Source organism: Adelges cooleyi, unplaced genomic scaffold, assembly GCF_023614345.1.
Source record: "Adelges cooleyi isolate 19-005CV unplaced genomic scaffold, UGA_ACOO_1.1 ACOO_flye_CR_arks_rails_tigmint_CR_PRNA_793, whole genome shotgun sequence".
In the NCBI taxonomy this organism is placed as follows: domain Eukaryota; kingdom Metazoa; phylum Arthropoda; class Insecta; order Hemiptera; family Adelgidae; genus Adelges; species Adelges cooleyi.
In genome coordinates, this window is record NW_026096506.1 from 483,591 (window position 1) to 492,367 (window position 8,777).

The window sequence follows — 8,777 nt, forward strand, 5'->3', positions numbered from 1 at the left end:
GACCGACATTGTTGCGTATCGATTTATCACCTCCAGCGTCATCGCATTCTTCATCGTGTGTGTGTGTGTGTGTGTGAGATACCAGTAGTGATAACAGGATTGTGATATCAGTAGTGATACCGGGATCGTGATACCAGGATCATGATACCAGGATCGTGGTAGCTGGTTCGTGATAACAGGATTCGATACGGCCAAAACATACTACTTACCTCTACATTTTATTTTCCTACACATAAATGGAATTATTGACTATTCGCGCCGGTAAACCGAATTTTAACTTTAGGAAATAAACTTAAAAATTTTGTTTTTTTTTTTATTCTCTTATAGATATAAGACATAGTTTAGGGTTCGTGCTTTTTGATTCCAGTCGAGAAGCGAGAAAAAGACACGCTATTAAGAGTTATTCGAGATTGGGTTATACCGGGAACAACAATAATTAGCGATTGTTATAAAGTGATTAGTGATACTAATGAATAACGGTTATAAAAGAAAAACAATTAAATAGGCTAATAACGCATGTATTTTCATTAAATGACATTTTTAGAGTTATGATTAAAAATTCGAGGGATATGCGCACATGACAGTGAACCACTCCGTACATTTTTAAGATCCCGACACCACGTTAATATGGTCAATGACTTTCTATCGAGCCCTCTGCCAATGTCCAAGCCTGTCAAACCTTTCAGACCAGGAGAAATTCAAGCGACAATCAAAAAATTACCTAAAGGCAAAGCTCCTGGTAATGATCTTATTACCAATAAATTATTGATGAACCTTTTCCAAAAATGTATTCTCCTTTTAATCTTTATTTATAATGCTATACTCCGACTTTCCTACTTTCCCCCTATCTGGAAAATAGCCGTAGTTATTGTCATACCTAAGCCCGGCAAACCAAAAAACTTAGTTATGTCATACAGGCCTATTAGTTTATTGCCTACATTGAGCAAACTCTTTGAAAAATTACTATTAAAAAGAATTCGACCAGTCATACAGGAACACAATATAATCCCTAATACCCAGTTTGGGTTTCGTGCAAGGCATTCCACAATTCATCAAATCCACCGACTGACAGATGCGATCGCTTCATCTTTTGAAAACAAGCAATATTGTACTGGCTTATTTCTTGATGTCGCTCTAACGTTCGATAGAGTTTGGCACAATGGTTTACTTTCCAAATTGAAAAAAATATTTCCAGCCCCTTTATATCTCATTATAAAATCATATTTACAAGATAGAAAATTCATTGTCAGACAAGGTTGTGCTTATTCATCTTACTACTCAATTGAGGCCGGGTCTCTCAAGATAGCGATCTTTCTCCCGACCTTTATAACATATTTACTGCTGATGTGCCGCAAAGTTGTAACACATTACTAGCTACGTTTGCTGACGATACAGCTATTCTAAGTCGTCACAAAAACATAAACGATGCGGCTCACCATCTCCAATCACACACTAACGCTTGTGAGAAATGGTTTAGGAATTGGAAAATCAAAATCAATGTAAACAAGTCCAGTCAAGTCACCTTCGCCCTCCGTCCGGAAATAAGTCCCGCTATAATACTTAACAATACAATTATCGCTACTCAAAATGAAACAAAATATCTTGGTCTAACTCTTGACAAACGTCTAACCGGGGGACCACACCGCAAAGAAAAAAGGAAAAAATCAAATATCCGACTACATCTTTTGCGCCCTCTGCTAAAGTCTAATCTGTCACTCAAGACTAAACTGCTTATATACAAGTCAATAATTCGTCCAATATGGGCTTATGGAATACAAATATGGGGACCAGCTAAACCGTCAACTATAAGACCAATACAAGCGTTCCAAAATATTACACTGCGAATGATTACAAATGCTCCTTGGTATATAACAAACTATAACTTACATAAAGACCCGCCGAAACTGATTGAACTGGCGGCGCCGGTAGCTGAGGGTGAGCACGTCCTCCTGCTCCGTACACGAACTGGCCGGGTTCCGCCGCCCCACAAATAGGGCGTACTTCTCGCTGTTCCGGTCGTGGCTGGCGTTGGGCTTGAATAACACCAGCTCGTCGAAATGCTTGAAGGCGTGTCAAAGTAGACCGCAGTACCTCGTATCCACGACGTCGAATAACTTGACCATCAAGCTACCGCCGATCGCCAGTGTCGCGAGGCCTACGTACAGCTCGGTCGAGATTAGGGCCGCATTACGACGGGACTCGTCAACCGACTTGTCGTGCGACGCCTCGTCAGCACCGTCGGCGACCAGGGAGCGGACAGGCCGCCCGCAGGATCTTGGCCACGAGACACGCGCTGCGATCCTCGCTCACCTCCTCCTCGTAATAGACAAGGCCTGAGCACTTGAGCTTTATACGCGCCGTACCGCATGCGAGTGTTGTAACAGCGGACGTACGACGCCGAATCGCAAAAGAATATCCCGCGATTCGCGCACCAGCGTTCCGTAGTAATCGAGTCCTTGTCGATATACATGGCCGATATCCGCGCCGCCGGCCCCTGATCTTCGACCGGGTCGACCGCGCGGATCGACCACGGAGCAGGTGGGAATACGTAGCTGTAATCAGCATTCCGGTCTAGGAGGTTGGCGAGTTGATGGAGGCTCTAGCATCCAAAGATTGCGTACGGTCCATCGTAATCGGGCGCGGCCATGACTGTCTGTTAATTACTCATCACTGATGAGATAGCGAAACGGCCGATGACGTTTGTTCGCTGGGCCGTCGTCGCTGACATTCGCTCGTTTCGATTCACAGTCGAACCCTTGCACGCAAGCCGCGATCAACAAATCCAGTGACGTTAGCCCGACCAAAGCATGCGAGGTTGTAGATGTCCGACCAACGTTCCGCCCCTTTTTATACCGGCTCGATGAAGAGTCTAGGGTGGCGGCTTGGCGAGGGGTGGGCGGTCGAGATTATATATAGCCGACGGCAAACTATCGCCTACCTCACTCCCGGCCCCAAAGCCGCATCACAATCTGGAGAACTTGATTGGCTGACCGGCTGGCGTATGCGCCACCCACACCCAACTCTCGGGAGTGGTGGAAAATTATTCGACGTACCTTGGAAAGAGTGGCCAAATAATTCACCGATTCGGGAGCGCGGGGGGTGGCGCATGCGCCACCCGCACTCTGACTTTTTATCCTTAGGATGCGCGTTAAACTATGTTTTAATGGAAGCACATCCATAATCTTGTGCGAGGATTCATTTTAATGATTGTTGCCTCACACCAAAGTCTGGACCTCTTTAGCAACGGTCTTGCTTCCCTTGCCAAGGGGACCCACAGTGGTCCGGAATCAAAAATACTTGGCCAAAATCCCTCCTACATTTTTTTTTTTCAAATTTTTTTGTGCTCACAAATTATGAGAATGTTTGAGCTATTTAATTTCAAATAGTTAGTTTTAATTCATAGATTTTTTGTTGGGAAATAATATGTTTAAATTGGTAATAATCGTTTAAAAAAAAAATAACCGCTCATTACCGCCAATTTTGCTAAATTAAAATGTATAGCTTTAACATTAAAAAAATTCGAAATCTTGTTAATTACGATTAGTATAGATATTAATAAACGATTTTCAATGATTATTAGTATTATTTTGGTCGAATAATATTAAGTAATAACTGTACACAACGAAGAGTCTAAAAATAGAACTATATGCTATCTAAAATTACGATTTTACTATGTTTATTCACGAGACTTCACGCCGTTTTTTACGCTACATTGTAAAGGCTTATCTGCTCAATGATAAACTCTTTTCATATCTTGCGCTTTTTTGGTAACGAGCTGTTTAAATATAACTTGCACCGAGGACGCTACGCGTTGCAACTGCAACGCCGGAACTCTAACGATTTATTTATTTCATTTATTTTGTGACCTTTCCGTAAACATGCAGGCTGCAATTAATTTACCTGTAGTTAAACGTATTGATATTCATGAACAAATATTTAATAAGTCGTTTCAGTCGTTAGCTGAAAAAAAGTCATTCGCCCAAAATTTTATTTTTTAAATTTTAAAAATAGATATACATAATGTAGAGTTACATGATGCGAAACAAGTAGTTATTAAAGTGTTAGCTGCGTCTTTTTTTAACAGGTAAGTTTTTATAAAAAAATTCAAAATATGTTGTAAAAATCATCATAGATACATCACAAAATCTAATTTTAATTAATTTTTATATAATTATTTACTTTTGGACTTTCAACACTACATGCCTACATACGTTTTTTTGAGTGTCAGCGTTATTGTTAATTTAATTGTTTGGTCATCAGTCTCAAGTCGCCGGAAGCACTGCCCGCATTTATTTAAAAAACATGTAATCTTTATTGATGACGTGGTCATCATATAACAACTGCTAGACGTTTTTTTAAGAACCATAAAACATCATCTGAGATTACGGGTATTGATGAAAATTTAATTTTTCGCTGCAATGTAATTCTACAAACATTATCATGAGGTTACACAGTAAATGCGGATTTATTTGGCAAATATTGTTGGGATACGGCTATATTATATACAACTATGTATGACTGGTATTACATGCCACCATCGGTTCACAAAGTTTTGCTGCATGGGGCATCTATAGTACGTTCATTTTACCAATAGGGCAAATGAGCGAAGAAGCTCAAGAAGCCCGAAATAAAGATATTAAATACTATAGACTAAAGCATACAAGAAAGACTTCGAGAATAAATTTAAATATTGATATGTTTAATAGATTATTATTGTCATCGGATACATAAATAAGTAGTCTCGGCAAAAGTTAGAGAAAGAAAAAGCAACTTTTGCCATGGGTTAAAAAATTATTACTCGGATTCGAAGACTGTGAAAATTCTAGTAGTAGCGATTATGATAGTAGTGGTGATGATTAAAATAATATTAAAAATTATGTAAAAAAAAAAAAAATAGTACAATTTTTTTTTAAATTTAAAAAAAATGTGCTTATTTTTTTTTTTTTTTTTTTTTAAATATTATTTCAGTATTATATATTAGATGGTTGAAAATGAGTTAAGTGAAAAAAATAATTTTGGCCAACTTTTTTTGATTTCGGACCACTGTGGGACCTGCGCACGCTTATGTGAATAAGTATTCATAAATAATTTTAAGTTATACTTTTTAAAGTTATAAGTAAAAGTAATTCTTATGGATTTATAAAATTAATTGCGCGACCAGCATCTTGGTTACATATGGTTACCACGGATCATTACTGTTTTCTGCATGTTTAATTTCTGTTATCATAGTTTTAATTGATAAGTTATTTTAGATTTAAATTTATAACCATTTAAATAGATACAAAATTAACTTATTGTAATTGAGTACCTAGGTATTTCTATTTTATTTTGATACATTGAAGTGGAACCTAAACTATTACCTAGCTATACCTACGTCATATAATATACTACATTCATACAATATCATTTAATATCATTTAAAAATGCCGAAAAAGTTCCATTTGATCAGAAAATACCATTACAAAAAAAAACGTTCCTCTTTGTATCACATAATTTACTTTTACTCTGACTTCCATACTTAAGCTATATGAATCAGAAAAAAAAAAAATGGAAACTAATGCGAAACCTTATTTTTTAATTACCAATCGACTATGCCAAGATCATATAAAAAATTTTGGTTATGGGTTGTTTAAAAAAATTCAATTGTGAAAAACATCAAACACTTTTAATAGGGGAAAAGTTTATTGACACTTTTACTTACATTTGAAAACTGTGTGCTCGATTTCATAAACCATACACTATAATATTATACTTAGTGAATTTTATTAATATTAAAAATACTAATGAAGTCGAACAGGTCGATGATTATTATGAAACGCACTATGTAAAGATTATTCCAGTAAGAAAATTGTCTAGAGTGTTTGATACTTTTAAGTGTTTTAAATATGAATATCTTCAGTTAGAATTTATCAATCATAATCAATATTATGATAATATAGAACAAGAAAATCAAATTTAAAATGATAACATAGTTATGGAACGCACTAATCCAATTAATTTAGGTGGGGATGCTGAGACCGATACTGAAGATCATTATTTATTGCCCCAAAAAAAAAAACGTTCAAGGAACCCAGATAAATGGAAGATAAATATAAAAAAATATTTGCATAACACTGTGGTGAAGAATATGTAAGAGCACTAGGGTTGATTAGTTGATTATCAAGTCAAAATCGCTAGAACATTCTTGTAAAAATTGCCGTTATAAGTGTAGCTCTATATAACTCTATGTAAATAACTGGTTTGAGATAATGACTTTGGTTATATATTTGAGTATTGAAAATTATCTCTAATTTCTATATAATAAGTGTTATAGCATAATATTTTATTGATAGGAATTTTAATCTGGGTTTTTTTTTAACAGACTTCGTATGTAATGTATGCTACCGATTAGTAATATAGTAGTTATTTATTTAAAAAAATAACTATTACTAATATTTACAAATACACTTATAAAATATGTATTCAAAATTTAATTATTCTATAGACACCCGGTACTAAACTAAATCTATTTACAGAAGAAACATGATCAGAAAAGTGAAATTTTACAAAATCTAAGAAGGCAACAGAGGACGATTAAGTACCTAAGCACTTAAGCTATATGACATAAACAACATAATTAATTTTTCGAATTTTGAAGTGCCAATTCTATAGAAGCCAATTTTATAGAAGACTTGTTGACGGATATAGAAGTCACTATGTTTGACTTCTACCATTACAATTACAAGGAAGAATTATATACTCTATAATTTTTGTATTTTATTTAGCGACCTTAATTTAGAATAAAACATCTTGTAGCTTGCAACTAAGAGTTAGATTATTTAACAGTGTTTAATATAACACTAGAAAAAGTAATACGTTGTGTCCAAGATAACAACTTAGAGACTAGTATTGGTGCCACACGAATTAATGCACTGGGCTTTGCAGATGATCTAAACCTGATAGAGGACAGCAAGGAAATATTAGTACAAAATACAAGCACACTCATAGAGAAGGCTGAATCGGTTGGCTTGCAAAAAAATCAAGAAAAAACACAAGTGATGGACTACAACCAAACGAGGAGGAAAATATATAAATTAGGAATCATGTTTTCGAAAAGGTCAAACAGTTTAATTAAGTATCTAGGATCGACTATCACTAACAACACGACTGGAGTCTCAAAGTAATAAGTCGCTTACATAAGGCGGAGAGGGCATATTTCGCCTTTCATAAGTATTTCAAGTCAAAGCTGTTCTCCAGAGGGACTAAGATTAGGTTATACATGACCATAATAAGGCCCTCGGTAACAGGGGTGCAAGGTATGATTCACAACCTTACAACTAGAAAAGAAACTACTAGGCGTTTGAAAATAAAATACTAAGAAAAATATGTGGCCCAGTTTTGGACAAGGAACTTAATATATGGCGCAAAAGGAAAAATTCAGAGCTACGAGAAACCACTAAAGTACCATTGCTAACAAGCTACATTAAAAGCCAAAGACTATAGTGGTTTGGCCACGCGATGCGAAAAACTGAAGATGCAAGTATAAGAGCAGCAATCAAATGGCAACCGATGGGAAAAAGACCCAGAGGAAGACCAAGAAAGAAATGGATAGATGGGGTGGAAAGAATTTGGAAACACTGGACGTGACGAATTGGGAAGACAGAATCCAGAGTCGGGAAAATTGGAGAACAGTGACGTGGCGGCAAAAATTCTTACAGAATTGTAAAGCCAAAGAAGAAGAACCCCTAAAATTGTAGCGTGTATTTTTCATAGTTTGAGTAATTAAGATGCACACTTTATTATAACTGAATTAGGACAGGACCCCACAGCATAAATGTCATTCCGAATAGCGGGAAAAATGTATAATTTTTTCAAAGTATATAAGTTATAAGTATACTGACTCATGCGAGAAGCTAGAAGAACATACAATAATTATATAACAAAAAAAAACTTAATCAAAAAAATTTTTTTTAGTGTATTAAAGAACAGCAATATTTCCCAAGATGATTTTATGCATGCTTAAATGTTTGGAAACGTTTTAATTTCAAAACTCTATGCGAATACAGCTTAAGGTAAGTATTATATTTAATATAATTCTATCTCATACTAATACATTTTTTTATGCGTTGTTAAATAGTATTGATATTCAACATTTTATTTCATTGAACTTTACTGTCAAGTAAAATGTGTATTAAATAATACTCATGCTAGAAATGAAAAAATATTTTGATCGCCTCGGCTACTTATACAATTTAAGTAGGTACCTTTTTAAATGTTCAAAGTAATGTAGACCTTTAATTAAAACATTAATTATGAACAACAGTCTAATTTTCATGACCAAAAAAATTAATTTTTTAATTAAAATATTAGTTAAGTTTTACAATCTGATTTAGACAAAGATTTGTAATAAGACGTTCGTATATTAAAGTAGTGGTTCGGAAAACAGTTAATAAACAGCATAATTTTACAAATTGTGTAATTGGATAGAATAAACAATATTTTATTAAATATAGTATTTGACTACATTTTTTTATAAAAAGCGATAATTTTTACATAAAGCTTTTATATTTTCAATAAATATAATAAGGTTGACTGATAATGATTAAAATTCATTATTAGTAGAATAGCGTTAAAAGAATGTTAAGTATTATCAAAATTTAAAATATGCCTATTTAAGAAATGTACTATACAGAATAGTAGTGTAGCCAAAACAACAATATATTTCATTTTTTTTTTTTGTTAAAACTTTTTTTCAATACAAGTTTTTCGTCACGCAGTAAAAAAAATTGTTATGTGTA